The sequence below is a fragment of the Macaca thibetana genome, chromosome 14 (genome assembly GCF_024542745.1).
Source record: "Macaca thibetana thibetana isolate TM-01 chromosome 14, ASM2454274v1, whole genome shotgun sequence".
NCBI classification, from domain to species: Eukaryota; Metazoa; Chordata; class Mammalia; order Primates; family Cercopithecidae; genus Macaca; species Macaca thibetana.
The window spans coordinates 74244095-74265085 of NC_065591.1; positions in this window are offsets into that span (position 1 = coordinate 74244095).

The following is a 20991-nucleotide window of genomic DNA, read 5'->3' on the forward strand; positions in this document are numbered from 1 at the left end:
TTGAAACAGTCTTAGTGAACTAATCAAATAATAACTCAAAATAGGCATATTAAATATTACCAAACAGGCCTGGCGTGGTCGTTCATGCCTGTAATCCTAGCACTTTGGGAGGCTGAGGCGGGTGGATTGCCTGAGCTCAGAAGTTCGAGACCAGCCTGGGCAAAATGGTGAAACCCCACCTCTACTAAAATACAAAAAAAAAAATTAGCTGGGTGTAGTGGCATGCTCCTGTAATCCCAGTTACTTGGGAGGCTGAGGCAGGAGAATTGCTTGAACTCAGGAGGCAGAGGTTGCAGTGAGCTGGCACCACTGCACTCCAGCCTGGGTGACAGAACAAGACTCCATCTCAAAAATAATAATAATAACATAATATAACCAAACAAATAAATGAAGATACCAGGGGCAATGAGCAGGAACAAGAGCAGTGGGCATCAAGAAAACTATAATAGTTATAATAAAGAGTTCAATTAATTGGTTGAATTAGCAGAATGGATCTATTCAAAGAATAAATTAGTGAGCTTGAATATCAGGGTAATGGACTCTTCCAAAAGCCATCAGGAATAACAGAGATAGACAGATTTTTAAAAATCATTAGTACCAGAGGAAAGAAAAATAAAATTAGATGAAAAATATTGTTAAATTATAACTGAGAATATCACAAAATTATAACTGAAAATTTCATAGATGTTAAACTACTTCACAAATAATAGTTTAAATTTAACATTAATTATGGTACTATAGGCCGGGCATGGTGGCTCATATCTGTAATTCTAGCACTTTGGGAGGCTGAGGCGGGTGGATCATTTGAGGTCAGGAATTCGAGACCAGCCTGGCCAATATGGAGAGACCCCGTCTCTACTAAACAAACAAACAAAAAATACAAAAATGAGCTGGATATAGTGGTGTACTCCTGTAATCCCAGCTACTCAGGAGGTTGAGGCAGGAGAATCGCTTGAACCCTGGGAAATGGAGGCTGCAGTGAGGTGATATCGTGCCACTGCACTCCAGCCCAGGTGACAGAGTAAGACTCTGTCTGGGAAAAAAAAAATTATGTATATATATATTTATATATATATATATGGCACTATAAATGAATTAAATATATATATATGGCACTATAAATGAATTAAACTTATATCAAAAGACAGAGACTCTCAAATTAGCTTAAAAAGCAAAATCCAGAAATATACTAGCTGTGTAAGATAATTTTAAAACAAAATAATATACCAAGTTAGCAAATACACAAAATAAATAAAGATATTCCAAACAAAAATCATGGTTAGCAATTTTATCAGTCAAAATATAATTTAAGTTGAAAAACATCAGAACTATAAGAAGAAGAGCTACTACATATTGGTAAAATGAGCAATAAATTGTGTCAAAAATTATACTTTTTATATAAATTTAACACTATTGTTCCAATCTATATAAGAAACAGTTGACATAAATAGGTAAAGATTAAATAAAATTATAGTTGGAGATGTTAATATACACTCACTTAGAATCTGATAGAGTAATTAGACCAAAAAAAGACAAAAGATATAAATTCACTTTCTGTGAATTATTTACCCAAATGGCTGTAAGTATATTAAAACATGCTAAAACTCATTAGTAATGAGGGAAATGCTTGTGTTTTTTCTATCTTCTCCATACTTCTTTTAAAATCAATGGATTAAGCATATGGTATATATAATATGGATAGATATTAAAACCTAATTGTATAGTAAAAAAGTAGAAAATATATTTTAGCATACATATGAAAACTTAAAACATATACAAACAAAATGAAACTATATAATTTTTAAAAATTTTTGCATAGCTAAGAACATAAATAACATTCATCAGAGGGACTACCCATTGGGTAGAGATTAGAAGTAAAAAGACGACATGAAGAACAGAATAATAACGTGAAATTAAAGGAGCGGTCTTTTGCATAGACCAATAATGATTATAACCCTGTGAACTGAGGAATATGATTTAATCAACTCTATGAACTGATAAAAAATAAATTACATTGTTTTGGAAGCAGAGAAGAAGGAGAAACTTGTTTGTAAGAAAAATGGGTTGTAAATGCCTCACAGAAGCAAGAACAAACAACTAAGCCGAGTCTTCAATGACAGGTAGGATTATTTATACTGGGTGGAGAACGTAGGAAGAAAATTGTTTCAAGGTTATGAAACCTTGTATTCAAGGTCATGGCCGAGAAGGAGATCATCATGTGCAGGGAACTGCGGGTAGAGTGGTGAGTATATACTGTACGATTTGGTGGATTGGCTGGGAAGAAAGGAGTCACAAGGTTGGTGACAAGGCCAGAGTGATAGACTGGGTCCAAACTGTGAAGCTCTTGCATGCCCTGTTAGAAAGCTACTAGAAACCTACAGAGATGGGAATGAAGGGTAGACTGACCCTCAGTAGCTTGTGAAAGCCACATGAAGAATTTCCCAGCTGTCACAAAGTAGCCAAGCTGTCAAGATTCCAGAACTGGAGCAGAGTAAAGCAGTTAACTAAAATGAGGCTCCTGTGAAGAATGTCCCTGTCACTCTGTCTGGGGTGGCATCTGCTGTAACTAGAGACTAGCAAGTCAGTAGACACTTTGATTGTCAAATGATTTATGTCAGCCATCATGTGTTGGAGTGGCAGCCACACATCTGTCATCAGGACCATGTTGTACAAAAGCGATTTTAATTGCCTCTGGATTATAAATAAAATGAGCACAGCATCACAGAAATAAATTATGGGATCACTGCTAATTTGCAGATTGTGTTGTGAAGGACAAAGTAAACCCCCAATGGGCTTGAGGGGAAAAGTTATTTTACTGATGGGAGGTGTAGGCAGGAGTGTTTTAATAACAAAAGGCAACATTCATTCTATGACAAAAGCCTTGATTCAGAAAATGTCAGGCTGATGTATTCCATTTTCTGTCCTGTATTTAGTCAGCTGTAGAAGATATTGATGGAAGAAGCAGGCTGTAAGAAAAGGACTTGTGAATGTCAAACGTTAAAATAAATATTTGCATCTAGATAATCTTTTCAAATTTGCTACACATAATGGCCAGAATTTAATGTCTTCGTACCTACTTTTCACTTGCCTTTCTCTAACATTTCTCTCCCCTCCATTCCCTACTCCCTATGCCCTCATGCAAATGCTTACATTTCTTTTCCTCACTTGTGTCTGTCACCTGTCACTGCAGAATGAATCCTCCTGAAGCACAACTAGGGTTATTCCAGTCCCTTGCTTAGAAACTGCTCTAGGCTGACCACTACCGGCAAAATCCAGTTCTTATTCTTTTTGTGGTCAGAGTCCTTCATGATACACATTCATTGATTCAGTAGTTATTGAATACCTTCTACATGCCAGACACTGTTCTGGACACTTTTAGAACATATCAGTGAACAAAACCTTACAAATACTCCTGTCTTCATGAATTTTACATTCTAAGGAACCCCTAAACTTAACACTTCAAACCAAACTTCCATCAGACATCTAAGCAAACACAAACTAGGTTTACTCATAAACCTAAAAGCTCAATCTCTACTTTTGCTTGACTTTTAAATTTACATATTCTATAAGTACTATTTTTCTATTAAACGTATTTTACATTGATATGTATAAGCCATCCAATTCCTTAGGCTCTCAGTTCCTCAATCTTTTCTTCAAGGATCCCTTCCTCCTCTTCACCTCAGCCACCATGGTCATTCATTTGACATCCCACCAAAAACAGCATGAACTCTTAACTCTTTATTTCAAGTTTCCTCCCTCTGATGACCACCTCCTGATCTTCCAGGTCTCCTCTGCCAGTGCTCAGCTGCCATAATTCCCTGACACCGTCACCACTTCTAAGAGACACTTTCTCGCTCACTATCAGTCCCCATTACCATGTCCTTGCTGAACTCCTGACTCAGATTTAAGGCCAAATTATTACATTTTTAACATCATATGTCCATGTCACTATCTCCCCACACACATATTTTTGTAATTATATCCTTGACACCCAGGGCAGTAACCCATGCGATAATCACACCTCATATTTATTGAGCACTCACACTGTACCAAGTTCTGGCCTAAAATGCTTTAACATGTGAGCCAATTTAATCCCTACAGCAACTTTATTTTCTTCCCTTTTACAGATGTGAAAACTACTATTTTACAAGTTTCAATTATTTTATTTTTGATTATTTCAAATTTTATTTTAGATAAGAGTGGTACAGGTGCATGTTGGTTACACGGGGATGTTACATAATGCTGAGATTTGGAGTATGGATTTCAACACCCAGGTAGTGAGCATAGTACCCAATATGTCATTTTTAAACCCATTCCCCCACCCTCTAGTAGTCTACAGTGTCTATTGTTCCCACCTTTATGTCCATGTGTGCTCAATGTTTAGCTCCCACTTAAAAGTAAGAACATGCAGTATTTGGTTTTCTGTTTCTGCGTTCATTTGCTTAGGATTATGACCTTCAGCTCCATCCATGTTGCTGCAAAGGACATGATTTTTTTTCTGTTTTATGGCTGCATAGTATTTCATGGTGTATATGTACCACATTTTCTTTATCTCATTGATGGGCACCTAGGTTGTTTCCATGTCTTTGCCATCAGGAATAGCACAGCCATAAAAATAGAAGTGCATGTGTCTTTTTGTAGAATGATTTTTCTTTTGGGTATATATCCAGTAATAGAATTGATAGTTTTAATGGTAGTTCTGTTTTAAGTTCTTTGAGAAATCTCCAAATGGCTTTCCACAGAGGCTGAATTAATTTAAATTCCAACCAATACTGTATAAGCGTTCTTTTCTCTGCAGCCTTGCCAGCATCTGTTGGTTTTTTACTTTTAAATAATAGCCATTATAACTTGTGTGAGGTCGTGTCTCACCGTGGTTCTGATTTGCATTTTTCTGATGATTAGTCGTGTTGAGCATTTGTTCATGTTTGTTGGCCACTTGTATGTCTTCTTTTGAAAAGTGTCTGTTCATGTCCTTTGCCCATTTTTAATGGAGTTATTTGTTTGTTGCTTGTTGATTTCAGTTCCCTATAGAGTCTAGATATTAGGTTTTTGTCAGATGCATCGTTTGCAAATATGCTCTCCTATTCCATAGGTTGCCTGTTTGCTCTGTTGATAGCTTCTTTTGCTGCGCAGAAGTTCTTCAGTTTAATTAGTTCCCACTAATCTATCAAACTATAAAAATCCTGGAAGACAACCTAGGAAACACTCTTCTTGAAATCAGCCTTGGCAAAAGATTTTTGACTAAGTCCCCAAAAGCAACTGCAACAAAATCAATTCTTTTAAAAGCTAACATATAATTATAATAAATACTTGATTTATGAACTCTAATGTTAATAAGAGGCCCTAAGAGCTTAAGTAAGCTACTCAAGTTCACACACCTTCCACTATTCTATTGTCCCAATAGAACAACTATTCAAAATTCAAACACAGAAGTCCTGGTTCTAGATCTTATTTACTTAACCACTACACTATCGTGGAACATAGTAAGACTCAATAAATATTTGTAAAAAGAAAGAACAAATGGTTCCTCTACTTATACATCATGCATTCCTTGTGATTTTTGAAACTCTTCCACTCTATCATGACTCAGCTTGACTATTACTTCCTTCTGGAAAACTTCTTGATAAATCCTTCCCCTTCCCCAATTCAACTAGAAGCAAAAAGAAAATCTGCTAGCTGCCCCATATAAATCTTGAAAACAACCTTATGAGGTAGAAATTATGTTTAATTTACAGACGATAATGACAATAATTGTAATAATAGGTATTTTTGACACCCTACTATATTCCAGGACTTATAAAAGAGCTGCAGATCTACTGTCTCATTTAATACTCATAACATCCTCATGAAATAGGTTATATTATTATCCTCATTTTATACATGAGGAAACAGAAAATTAAGTAGTTTCAGAATATGGTGATAGGTAAACAAGTAAGTTCTTGGTTTTTTGTTTTTGTTTTTTTTTTTAGACAGAGTCTCTCTCTGTCGCCCAGGCTGGAGTGCAGTGTGGCATGATCTCAGCTCACTGCAAACTCTGCCTCCCCGGTTCACACCATTCTCCTGCCTCAGCCTCCCAAGTAGCTGGGACTACAGGTGCCAGCCACCATTCCTGGCTAATTTATTATTATTTTTTATTATTATTATTTTTAGCAGAGACAAGGTTTCACTGTGTTAGCCAGGATGGTTTCGACCTCCTGACCTCGTGATATGCCCACCTTCGGTCTCCCTAAGTACTGAGACTACAGGCGTGAGCCACCATGCCTGGCCTAAGCAAGTAAGTTACAGACAAAATTATAGCTGCTCAGTAAATGTATAGTGAATATAACTCAATCCCAATGTAACTAGAAACCACATACTTTTAGGAATAATCTTACTCGCTATTTTTGTGTTAGTAAATATGAATGTCTTTTGTCCACAACACAATTATCCTTTAACTTCTGCCTAAATGCAATAGGGTTGTCAACAAAAATCAGCATGAGACAAAATTATCTCTTTTGAGTTTACTCTGGTTCTTCCTGTGTCTAGCCCAGGCTGCAGACATACTGGCTTGAATGTGACTAGATCACAACTCAGCAGCCCAAAAGCACAGCCAAGGACTCATTCAAAGGAGACCCATCTTTCTCTGAGTGGATTGCAATGACAAACACCATACTGATTTGGGAAATGGATTCTTAGAATTTTAGGATTACTAGAGGATGGTATACTAGGCAGAACAGTGCCCATGGAGTCAGAAACCTAGGATTCAAATTCTAGCTCTGTTATATCTCCTCAGACAAATTCAGTAACCTCATTCTTTTTCCTCATCTGAAAAATGAAACAAATTATGTCCACCAGATAGAGTTATTATGAGGACTACTTGAGCTTAATATCCATGGCAGCAACTTTATAGACTATGAAACACAATAACCATTAGATTATTTGATATTGGCTTCAAAATTCCAGTCCACCCAAAAACATGCCTAGTCACCAATCCTCCAAAGCCTAAAATTTCATTCTTGAATCTATGTAGTTATCAGGGAACCAGGTCTCTTCTTTACTTCTGTTTTATCTCTTTACCAAATGGATTCCATCCTCAAAGTCATGATAAGGCCGTAAAAGGTACAGCAATCATGTTTGCATTCCAGCCAAGAAGAATAATAAAACCAAAGAAAAAGGGGAGGATATTTCTCCCTGCTAAATCTATCTTATTTAAAGTATTTCCTGAAAAACCCTCAAAACAATACAGTCATCTGTTGTGCCCACTGCTACTGTGGAAAAGTTGAAGTTTTATAACTAGGGTAGAAAAGAAAATTGGTTACTGATAATCAAGTAGCATTCTTTGTTACAACTTATGTTAAGTTTTAATTTTACAAAATAATCTAAAGTTAATTTACTAATTTTATTTTCCTAAAAATTTTACCAGGAAATCATAATAAGAATTGTTATTCACATTTTATAGATAGAAAAACTAAGGGCTGTGCTATGCAGTGTTTCAGAATATGCTTTTAAAAAAACATTTTACTGTAAAATATGACACATACAAATAAAAGTCCACTTAAACACTAAAGCTCAATGATTTACTGAATGAAAAAAAAATGTGATGACCATCCTAAGCTAAAAATAAACAAACCAACCTTGCCAGTACTCCAGAAAATCTCTATGTTCTCTCATTTCCCCAAGGCAATAATTAATCATTTTAATTTTAATTAATTTCTCAGTTTCATAGCTATTTTTCCCACTAAATATGGAAAGTTAAAAATTATACATGTTTTCCACCAGAATGACTGAAGATCCCAGGATGGAACGTAGACTGTGAAGAGGAATTTAACTGTACTAACAATGTAAAACTGAAGCAAGCGGGGGAGGGGGTGGAGGAACTAAGTGACTGTTGAAAACAATGTTTTCACTGGAAAGAATAAGGCTAAAACTATACACAAACACCTTACTTTCACTGATTAATGTGTTTTTCATCAGGATGGGGGTTAGCAGTTCTGAAACCACATGTGTTCTAGTATTCAACACATAAGTAAATAATTTGTCAATAAGACCAAAGCTTTTCACTGTCAGAGAAAGAAGTTATAAATAAACAAGTGGGAAAGGCTAGAAAGGGCTCTGTTGTGCTGGATTAAAGGCCAAGATATCAGCATGAACTCATGTTCACTTAGTTAGATAGATAGGAGGCTAGATAGGAAGACAGACAGGAAAATGATAGATGATTGATTGATTGATTGATTGATAGATGGATAGATGAAGATAGATGATAGATAGATAGATAGATAGATAGATAGATAGATAGATAGATAGATAGATAGATAGAAATACGTAAACATACATGAGTTAGTATACAGACATATATTTACTGTCTTTGTCCACGAAGATAGCTGAGAATCAGTAACACCCCAGTTGCAAAAAATAGACATAGTACCCAGATCTTTACATCTAAATACTATTCTCCAGTGAAAGAAACCAGAGATCCTTGGAGAAATGACTGATTATAGGGCTGGGATAGGTAGTAAAAAAAGATGAAACTGGAGCATTGTGTAATGTCAGAAAATAAGGTACTGCTCAAAAGGAGAGGAAAAAAAAAAAACTCCTCAAAAAGATTCAGGAGCCAGCCTGAAAGTTCCCAGTGACCACATCTGGAACAATTTTGTCAATAAGGTAAATAATAACAGTATTGGATTATAAGCTAAAAACAAAATAAATATGAGCCTATATTAATATAAAAAAATTATTGAATAAATAAATGGAGGAGGAACAAATCTTCCTAAGAATTACAAATATAAATATAGAAAAGAGTAAGAGAAATAAAAATTACCAATAAAACACCACCACAATAATAAAAGTTGCATAAAATATATGCTAATGAATGCTAAAATTAGTAGGCAAAACACTCCTGGTTAGGTCTTTTGATCCCTATGTGTACAAATTTTTGTTGAGTATATTTGCAAGAAATGTATTTTTTTCCTATTTTCTGAAAATAGATATTAAGGTCATTAATTTTCAGTCTTCTTTTCAATTGTATGCATTTAAAGTCATTAATTTCCCTAGTTCACGGCTTTACCTGAAGTATACAAGTTTTAAAATATCATGTTTTATTATTATTCAGTTCAAAATATTTTCTTCTTTATCTCATAAATTATTCTTTGACCATGAGTTGTTTAGAAAAAGGTGACTTGATTTGTACTACATATAGTTATTAATATTTTCTAGATATATTTCTATTATTGATTTCTAAATTTTTTCTATTATAGTGGACAAAAATTATGCTCTATGTAATTTCAATCTTTTAAAATATGTTTTAAAATGTTTTACTATTCTAAAATTAATATGAAACTGTGAAAGGAAAATAAATCTTGGGGCCCCCAAAATCACTAAGCTAAAGGGAAACGTCAAGCTGGGAACTGCTTAGAGCAAACCTGCCTCCCATTCTATTCAGAGTCATCCCTCTGCTCACTGAGATAAATGCATATTGAATTGCCTCCTTGGGAAAGGCTAATCAGAAACTCAAACTAATGTAAAGTTTGGCTCTCACATACCTGTGACTTGAAGGCCCTCCCTGCTTCAAGTTGTCCCTCCTTTCCAGATGGAACCAAGGTACATCTACATATATTGACTGATGTCTCATGTCTCTCTAAAAAGTATAAAACCAAGCAGTGCCCCAACCATCTTGGGCATATGTCATCAGGACCTCCTAAGTCTATGTCGTGGGTGCGCATCCTTAACCTTGGCAAAGGAAACCTTGTAAGTTAACTGAGACCCTGTCTCCAACATTCGCGGTTCTCAGAACCAAAAAAGAACTTGTATAGCCAAGGCATTATGCTACCTAACTTCAAACTACAGCACTACAGTAACCAAAACAGTGTGATACTGGTACAAAGACAGACAAATAAACCAATGGAACAGAATAGAGAACACTGAAACAAGACTGCACATCTACAACTATCTGATCTTTGATAAAACTGACATAAACAAGCAATGGGGAAAGGATTCCCTATTCAAGAAATGGTGTGGAATAACTGGTGAGCCACATGCAGAAGATTGAAACTGGACCCTTCCTTACACCATATAAAAAAATTAACTCAAGATGGATTAAAGACTTAAACGTAGTATCCAAAACTATAAAAACAATAAAAAGACAACCTAAGCAATACCATTCAGGACATAGGCACCAGGAAAGATTTCATGACAAAGATGCCAAAAGCAATTGCGACAAAAGCGAATATTGACAAATGGGATCTAATTAAACTAAAGAGCTTCTGCACAGCAAAGAAACTATCAACAGAGTAAACAATCTACAGAATGGGAAAAACTTTTTGCAAACTATGCATATAACAAAGGTCTAATATCCAGCATCTATAAAGAATTTAAACAAATTTACAAGAAAAAGACAACCCCATAAGAAAGTGGGAAAAGGGCATGAATAGATACTTTTCAAAAGAAGACATTCATGCAATCAGCAATCATATGAAAAAATGCTCAGCATCACTGATCATTAGAGAAATGTAACCAAAACCACAATGAGATACCATCTCACACTAGTCAGAATGGCTATTATTAAAAGGCAAAAAAATAACAGATGCTGGTGAAGTTTTGGAGGAAAAGGAATGTCTATACGCTGTTGATGGGAGTGTAAATTATTTCAGCGGTTGTGGAATACAGTTTGGCAATTCCTAAAAGACCTGAAGACAGAAACACCATTCAACCCAGCAATCCCACTGCTGGATATATACCCCAAAGGAATATAAATCATTCTACTAGAAAGACACCTGCACGCATATGTTTATTGCAGCTCTATTCAGAACAGCAAAGACAAAGGATCAAGCTGAATGTCCGTCAATGATAGACTGGAAAAAGAAAACGTGGTACATATACACCATGGCATACTATGCAGCCATAAAACAGAAGGAGATTGTATCCTTTGCAGAGACAGGGATGGAGCTGGAGGCCATTATCCTTAGCAAACTAACACAGGAACAGAAAACCAAATACCCCATGTTCTAACTTATAAATGGGAGCAGACTGATGAGAACATGTGGACAGATAGAGGGAAACAACACACACTGAGGCCTTTTGGAGGATGGAGGGTGGGAGGAGGGAGAAGATCAGGAAAAATAACTGAGTACTAGGTTTAATACTTGGGTGACAAAATAATCTGTATAATAAACCCCCTTGATGCAAGTTTACCTATGTAACAAATCTGCACTTGTACCCCTAAACTTAAAATAAAAGTTAAAAGAAGAGAAAAAAAATGTTTTACAACACAACACAAAGTCAATTTTGGTAAAGTTCTATGGGTGCTTGAAAAATACACATGCATTTTTCACTGTGCTATATAAGTCAACTAGGCCACTTTTGTTAAAGTGTTCAAATAGTCTCTATCTTTAATGATTTTTGTCTATCTGCTCTGTCAATTACAGAGAAAAGAATTTGAAAATCTTCCCATACGATTATGAATTTGTTTTTCCTTTTAGTTTTGTTAAATTTTTCTTTATATATTCTAGGATTATTTTGCTGGGTGCATACAAATTTAGAATTGTTATATTGTCATCATAAATTGAACTTTTTCTCATTGAGAAAAGTATTCCCAGTTAATTTCTTAAAGTCTTCTTTGATATTGATATGGCTACAAAAACACTCTTACTTAGTGTCTGCATAATGCACGCTTTTTCATCATTTTACTTCTAAACTTTTTGCCACCTTGTGTTTCTTACAAGATTTCTAAAATTGAATATGTTAAGTGTATTTTAGTTGAGTCTAAAAATATCAATCTTTTGATAAGAACACTTAGACCATTAACAAAGTAATTATTGATATATGCAGGTCTAAGTTTACAGTGTTACTCAGTGATTTGTATTTTTCTGGCTAATTCCATATTCCTATTGATCTGTTTTTATTTATCCTGTCAGATTACTAATTTTATTATTTCATTTCCCCTTCACATGTTTGCAATTCTCAATAATTTTAGTGTTAACATAAATTATAAATTCTTAACTTATGAAGTATAATGCTAATCAGTACATTATCTTTTAAATTTTTTATTAATATATATTTGTACATATTTATAGGATATATGTCATATCTTATTACAAACATAGAATGTGTAATGATCATGATCAAGTCAATGTATTTATTTATTTTTATTCTTTTAATTATTTTTATTTTATTTTATTTTATTTTTAGAAGGAGTCTCACTCTGTCACCCAGGCTGGAGTGCAGTGGCGCGATCTCTGCTCACTGCAACCTCCACCTCCTGGATTCAAGCAACTCTACTATTTCATTACCCTGAGTAGCTGGGACTACAGGCTCATGTCGCCACACTGGCTAACTTTTGTATTTTTTGTAGAGACAGGGCTTCATGATATTGCTCAGGCTTGTCTCCAACTCCTAACCTCAGGTGATCCACTCACTTCAGCCTCCCAAAGTGCTGGGATTACAGGCATGAGCCACTGCGCCTGGCCTCAAGTCAGTGTATTTAGAATATGTATCACCTCAAGTATTTATCATTTCTAGGTGAATGCATTATCTTTAAACTGGAAGTCTTTTGAGTAAATCATTCTAATGACTTTTACTGAATCCTTGGTTATAGTTTTGAATTGATTAACTTCATGTTTTCCTATGTTGCTTTGTAATAATTTAAACTGAAAAAGGAAAAAATAAATTAATGTGTCAGGCATCAGACCATGAATTTTCACATATATTGAATTATTTAAAAGGTTCCAGCACTATGTATTATATATCCTGATGTTCTGATTTTGGAGATGAGGAAACTAAAACAAAAAGAAGCTCTTATGCATTAGAGTGCTGGAATTTTGGTTGCTGTTTTCCAAGGCCCAGCTTGGTTTTCCTTTTACTGCTCTATAGTTACTGCACAAAGAAAGGGCAGTGTGACCTGCAAGGACACAAAAAAAACTGGCTTTCTAGCTGTCAGGACCTTTCTAGCAAAAACAAACTCCCCGTAGGGAAATGGTCCCAAATGATAGGCTCAACTATCTGGGTATCAGTCCTCTGTACTGTCTTCTTAGGTCTTCAATATCCTTAAGCAGATTTATGTTTATATTTTATCTAGATCTTCTAGGTATCTTCAGTGGTAGTATTAGCCCAAATTATTCATTATTCCGTTACTGGGAGAAGTCATAATCAACTTTTTTCACCCAACATTTTATCTCAAATATAGTCTCATATCAACAGCCCATAGTTTATTTATTTTTTTCTTATTTATTCTAAAAAGAAATGGGATACATGTGCAGAACGTGCAGGTTTTTTCATAGGTATATATCTGCCTTGCTGGTTTGCTGCACCTATTGACCCATCCTCTACGTTCCCTCCCCTCAACTCCCAACCCCCAACAGGCCCTGGTGTGTGTTGTTCCCCTTTCTGTATCCATGTGTTCTCAATGTCCAACTCCCACTTATGAGTGAGAACATGCAGTGTTTGGTTTTCTGTTCCTGTGTTAGTTTGCTGAGGATGATGGCTTCCAGCTTCATCCATGTCCCTGCAAAGGACATGATCTCATTCCTTTTTATGGCTGCATAGTATTCCACGGTATATATGTACCACATTTTCTTTGTCCACCCTATCATTGATCATCATTTGGGTTGGTTCCATGTCTTTCCTATTGTAAATAGTGTGGTAATAAACATATGTGTGTATGTGCCTTTATAGTTGAATGACTTATAATCCTTTGGGTGTATACCTAGTAATGGGATTGCTGGGTCAAATGGTATTTCTGGTTCTAGATCATTGAGGAATCACCATACTGTCTTCCACAATGGTTGAACTAATTTACATTCCCACCAACAGTGTAAAGGCATTCCTATTGCTCTACAGCCTCCCCAGCATATATTGTTTCCTGACTTGTTAATAATCACCGTTCTGACTGGTGTGAGATGGCATCTCACTGTGGTTTTGATTTGCATTTATCTGATGATCAGTGATATTGAGCTTTTTTTCATATGTTTGCTGGCCGCATGTCTTATTTTGAGAAGTGGCTGTTCATATCCTTTGCCCACTTTTTAATGAGGTTGTTTGTTTTTCTTTCTTGTAAATATGTTTAAGTTCCTTGTAGACTCTAGATATTAGACCTTTGTCAGATGGCTAGATTGCAAAAATTTTCTTCCATTCTGTAGATTGTCTTTTCACTCTGATGATAGTTTCTTTTGCTGTGCAGAAGCTCTTTAGTTTAATTAGATCCCATTTGTCAAATTTGGCTTTTTTTGACATTGCTTTTGGTGTTTTAGTCATCAAGTCTTTGCCAGTGCCTATGTCCTGAATGGCATTGCCTAGGTTTTCTTCTAGGATTTTTATGGTTTGGGGTTTTACATTTAAGTCTTTAATCCATCTTGAGTTAATTTTCATATATGGTGTAAGGAAGGGGTCCAGTTTCAGTTTTCTGCATATGGCTAGCCAGTTATCCCAGCACCTTTTACTGAATAGGACATCCTTTCCTTGTTGCTTGTTTTGTCTGGTTTGTCAAATATCAGAGGGTTGTAGATGTGTGGTGTTATTTCTGAGGTCTTTGTTCTGTTCCATCAGTCTATATGTCTGTTTTGGTACAAGTACCATGCTGTTTTTGTTCTTGTACAGTGATATATGGAAAATGGAAGTAAAGTATAGAAATAGTTGTATTATTTACAGTTTGTCATTTGCCTTATTTGAACACAATTTGAACAGATGGCCTCCTTTGATTGGCCGAAACTCAGTGATTGGCACAGGAGTCAGTTAGCCTGTTTATACCTCCATTTAGGTTATAGCTCACTATGTCACACATTTATACAGTTTCTTAACTTTTACTATGTAAATCCTCCCATATATATTAGTAACATTAATAAGAACAATAAAAATTGCAAATAAATGTTAAGTGATTAAAATGATCCATAAACTATGCTAAATTATTATCTAGTGCTTTATTGACCTTATAAAAACCTTACTCTAAAGATAAAATACCGAGAAACTTAGATGGGTTAAGTGGCTTGCCCAAGATGACACAACTGGAAGGTCATGGGGCTAGATTACTTAGTTGCCATTAGATGAGGTACCTGACAGAAGGAAATGGAGGGACCCCACAGCAAAACAGCCATCCTTCCTCACGTGGCGGCAGCAATGAGAAGTGCTGAGTAAAGGGGGAAAAGCCCCTTATGAAACCATCAGATCTCTTGAGAACTCACTCACTATCACAAGAACAGCATGGGGGAACCACCCCCATGATCCAATCACCTATCTCCTTCAACATATAGGGATTACAGGTCCTCCCTCAACACGTGTGGACTACAAATCGAGATGAGATTTCGGTGGGGACACAGACCCAAATCATATCACCTTCCCTGGTCACCATATAAAATCATTTCCTTCCTGCTCTGCTCCCCAGCAATCCCATTTCTTTTGCTGTTTTAATTTCCCCTTTTAGCCGTCTTCATCATCTAACACACTATGTTTGTTTTCTCGTGTGTGTGTGTTTCCCTCGAGATTGTAGATTATTTTTAAGGGTTAATTTTTGCCCATTCTTTTTTGTTCAGTGTTGCATTCTCAGTGCTTGGAATAAAGCATGGATTGTAGTATGTGAAACATAAATATTTGTTGTACAAATAAAATTAACATTTCTCTTCATTTATTTTTCTCTCAGACTTTCTATCAATTCAAATGCTTCTAAAACAGTCCACACTTCCTACTAGAGTATTGAGATGCTTTTCCCATGTCCTCTGAATACCAGCGTTGGACTAATCCCTAAAGATCAGGAGCCAGTGGCTTCCAGAGAGCAGAGCAAAGGGTCTAAATCTTGAAATCAGAATTCATTTCCAACATCTCCTATTCGTAACTTTTAGCTTTATTGATTCTGAGCTCCCAGACTCTGTGTGCCACATTTGTACACCTAAGGTAGGTTCATATTCAGTAACAAACTTCCCTCTGCTGATTGACTAGCTCCCGGCTGAACATTCTTACTCCTGCTTCTGTTTTGCTTCTCTCCTACCATCTGTCCAACAGCAACATCTCAACAGACTCAGCCTTAGATAAAACATCAAGTTCAGGTCCTTCTTATTCCCCATGTCAGATACTGAGGAATTTCTTTAAGAAAATCCACAGCTCCAGAAGGATAAAACTCTTTGTTCAAAAAATTATGTATCATGTTACATGCTATCTGCCAGGACTAATCTAGATTAGAGGTTTGTGTGTATTTGGGAAGGAATAATTGCTAATGGGTATGAAGATTTTTGGGGCAGATAGTGAAAATGTTCTAAATTAGATTATATTAATGGTTGAATATGCTTAAAATCAGTAAATTATATATTTTAAATGTATGAATATTATGAAATGTGAACTATATCTCAATAAAAAGTTTTTTTAACTAACTTATGTACACTCTGTTTTGCCTCCTTAAGTATCCATCTACCGTTGTTCTGATCATTGAATCTCAAACACTTCTTACATTCACTAAATAGTTATTGAGTACCTGTTACTTGTCAGATACTGTACCGGGGATGTAGGAAAGAAGAAAGCCACAGTCCCCACTTCTGGAGATACACAAAGAAGTGATAAATGTTTGAGGTGATGGTTATTTCAATACCCTGATCATTACATACTGTATGGAAAATACCAAAATATCACTTGTACCCATAAATATGTACTATTGTGTATCAATTCAAAAAGAGATTGGATAAGTGATAATAAAATGAGATGGGTGTTTTGAGAGATGATTCACAGAGTGCCATGCCTAACACAATAGTAACTATCCCACTGCCATTGTAGTTACCGTAATAGTTATTCGATAAACACTGAAAGAATATTGTCACTCATATTCACAATCCTGATTGTGTGTTTTTTTCTTTCCCTCTTCAGGTTTCAGCAATTTCCACACAGGTACCAAAATATTTGCCACTATCACAGACCTCATGTGTGTTCTCTCTGTGTCCAGAAGACTCAGGCACAGTCTTTCCCATGGAATTCTATGAAGTCTCAGGTTTTTTCACGCAAATCCCCATTGTTTGAGAAGAACATATTTTCAGGAGATAATTTCCTTTCAAATTTACTTTAAAAAATCAATAGATTCCTCTTTGTGGTACAACTTGAATCTCAATGATTTGGCATGAGCTATTTCCTCCTGGCACTCTGTTTCAAAAAATAACATTGACTTCTTGTGAAAGCGCTGAAAAGATATGTTCACAACACAATCATCTATGAAACAGCATCTTTCACTTCAAAGTGGAATGAAAGACCAGTGGATTCAGGAATTGTATTCTTCCAGAACAAATGTTACACTTATGAAATTTGAAGTATTAATAGTTTTCAAACACCAGCATCAGGGTGCCCCTAAGTTATTTCGCTGCACTCCAATCTGTGAGGAAACCCATAGTGAAACCTTGAGTTTCCTCTCTAGGTGTGTTCAGCAGCGTGCCCTTATTTGTGAATCGCTATAGCAGCAGTTTGCAGTATTTGTTTGTTTTTTTTTTTTTTTTTTTTTTTTGCGGGGGTGGGGGGGCTTCTCAGCTGGAGGACAAAAGTCAATAAAGAGATGTTTAACAAGATCCTCAAGAAACTAATTACAAAACATCTGAGCCACCTTTGTAGTCTGATCTACCGCAAGAGTATATGATTGCTTAGACACTTTGGGAGGCCAAGGCGGGCGGATCACGAGGTCAGGAGATCCAGACTATCCTGGCTAACACGGTGAAACCCCGTCTCCACTAAAAATCCAAAAAACTAGCCGGGCGAGGTGGCGGGCGCCTGTAGTCCCAGCTACTTAGGAGGCTGAGGCAGGAAAATGGCGTGAACCTGGGAGGCGGAGCTTGCAGTGAGCTGAGATCCGGCCACTGCACTCCAGCCTGGGCCAGAGCGAGACTCCGTGTCAAAAAAAAAAAAAAAAAAAAAAAAGGTGTTAAAAGAGGTGGCCATGTTTTAGTGGGAAAATTGGGGTCAAAAGACCTATATCCAAGATCTGCCTTGTCAAAGCCCTGCTCCTCTCTGGGCCTCAGTGAAAATGATTAGTCATCTGTAAGGCACTGTGTAAAAGCAAGGTTTAATTCTGAAGATATTTTAATAACTCAAGGTGTTCTGATACTATTTCATGCTGATTTTCCAGTTATGATTTTATATATACAGAATTATCAGTAAATATTCACATTTAAAATTATGCTACTGCATCAGAAGATAAAGGCTGCACCCTCCAAGACCCCAGAACTATACCCTACTCTGGCCCACCCTCTATTCTTGTCAGTCCAGTTTCTTCCCTACCACCCCCTTACCCGCCCCCTTCCTTCCACATCTCCAGTCTCCATGTTTGTACTCATGCTGTTACCCCACCAGATATGCCTTCCCTCCTCCTTGTCACCTCCTTGTCACCTGCTTTTTCCCTGTTTATACCTCAAAACCCAAGGTAGGTCCTTGATGCCTTTTTTAGTTTCTCAGATGAGTGTTCTTTTCTTTCTCTTCTTTTGACAAAAGCACCACACATACACATTTGTTTTCCAAGTTACATCATGTTTCTTGAAACTATGACAGATTAGGCTCCTGCTTAGAGGGAATGGTAGAAAATCAGCTTGGAAACGTCAGTTGGGATGAGATTGTGTAAGACCTTGAATTCCAGGCCTCTATAACCACCTTGGAGATATTAAAATGCTTTAAGTGTAAGGGTGACACATCAGAGCTGTGTTCAGGGAAAGTTAAAGAGTTTACACACCAGCCATAAGCCTGCTGCAATAGTCCAGGCATGAGGTGATAAAGAGAATAATGAGAACCCTGACAATGAAAGTAGTGAGAGACTAATGGTAAGAAGACCAGGTGTGAGGCCTGTGGCAATGTCCCATGTTGTCCTCATCTTCTCACCAAATCTGCTCCTCCTGGGTGCTCCCTGTCTCACAAACTGTGGCCATCATCCTTGCATTCAGAGAGGACAGAAATCCAAGAGGCCTCCTGGGCACCTTTTTGTCCTTCACTCCACATCCCACCAAGTTACTAAGTTATACCAATTCAGCCTTTTCAATTTCATCTACCACTTTGCTCTAATAACCTGCTATCCTCTAGGACCAGGACTGTGGCATGTGGAACCTAGATGACTTATACCTGGTACCTTTCCTCCAGGCCTAACCCTCCAATCCATCTTCCAACTTTCTATCAGATGAATCTGTCTGAACTGCTACTCTCATCCTTTCATTTTCATGCTTAAAATATATCAATGGTTGCTTCTTGCCTATAACGTTAACTCCAAGTTGATATGACTTACAATGTCCACTGTGATGTGATCCTGTGCCAATCCCCTCAGACTCTTCTCTTGCCTCTCTATGTTCTAGCCATCCTTGCACCCTAACCTTCTCGCAATTCTGAATGGGCTGTAATGTTGGATACCTTCATGCCTTTGTTCATGCATTCTGTTCCCCTTTTCCTCTCTCCTCCTCTTAAAATCACCTTATTCTTCAAGTCTTCAAGGAAATGTTCATCCTTGCTTGAAAATCTTCCGTGACCCTTCCTTCCACTCCTAGAACACTATCATAATCCCTGCTGACTTCACAAAACATAATAATCTGTAATTATATATACTTTGCTCTATTTTATTTAGAGTTCCTTGAGGAAAAAGACAGATTTTTATCCTATTATCCTTAGAAAATTTCAAGGCACAGACATGACGTTATACATTTTTTAAAACATAATTTCAACTTTTATTTCAGATCAGGGGGTGTATACACAGGTTTGTTACATGGGCATATTGTATGAAGCTGAGGTTTGGGTACTACTGATCGCATCACCCAGGTAGTGTGCATATTACCTGATAGTTAATTTTTCAAACTTGTTCCCATAATTATACCCATGAGTACCCAATGTTTGGCCCCCACTTATAAGTGACAGTATGTGGTATTTAGTTTCCTAGTCCTGCATTAATATGCTTAGGACAATGGTCTCCAGCTGCATCCTTGTTGCTGTAAAGGACATGAATTCATTCTTTTTTATGGTTTCACAGTACTCCATTGTGTACGTGTACCACATTTTTAAAAATCTAATTCACTGTTCATGGGCACTTAGGTTGATTCAATGTCTTTGCTATTGTGAATATTGCTACAGTGAACATATGAGTATGTGTGTCTTTTGGTATAATAATTTATTTTCTTTTGGATATATACCAAGTAATGAGATTGCTGAATCAAATGGTAGTCCTAATTTCTTTCAGCATGCCAAACTGCTCTCCACAGTGGGTGAACTAGTTTACATTGCCACCAACAGCGTATAAGTATTCCTTTTACTCTACAGTCTCACCAGCACCCGTTACATTTTGACTTTTTAACAATAGCCATTCTGACTGGTGTGAGATGGTATCTTATTGTGGGTTTTTGTTTTGTTTTGTTTTTGAGACAGAGTCTCACTCACTGCAAGCTCCACCTCCCGGGTTCACACCATTCTCCTGCCTCAGCCTCCCGAGTAGCTGGGACTACAGGCATCGGCCACCATGCCCGGCTAATGTTTTGTATTTTTAGTAAAGACGGCGTTTCACCGTGTTAGCCAGGATGGTCTTGATCTCCTGACCTCGTGATCCGCCCGCCTCGGCCTCCCAAAGTGCTAGTGCTGGGATTACAGGCATGAGTCAATGCACCCAGCCTTATTATGGGTTTTTTAATTATTTTTTAAAGCTACTTTATTCGAGAGACCAGGAATCCATCTTAGGTACTGTGAAAAATGAGAAGTTACAAGGAAAGTAAAGAGCCAGTCCATTCTTCATGAATTCAAAATAAAAATATGAGGGAGAGGCAGATGATACAAAAAATTACAAGAAACACACTAACATTCTGAAGGTTTATATTTACCATCAAGGCAACACATTAAGGTGAAAAGGCCTTCAAGTTTTATCAACTCCTTTGTATATTCCCAAGGTATTGTCTCAAAGGAATCACTTATATTTTATTATGTTATACTTTAAACCTACTTCAGTTTAGCTATAAATTTTTAATACTTTAAAAATAAACAATACAAAGTTCTAGATTAAATTTTATCTTTGCTAATATTTGCGTTTGAGCTCAAATTCCCACTAACTGT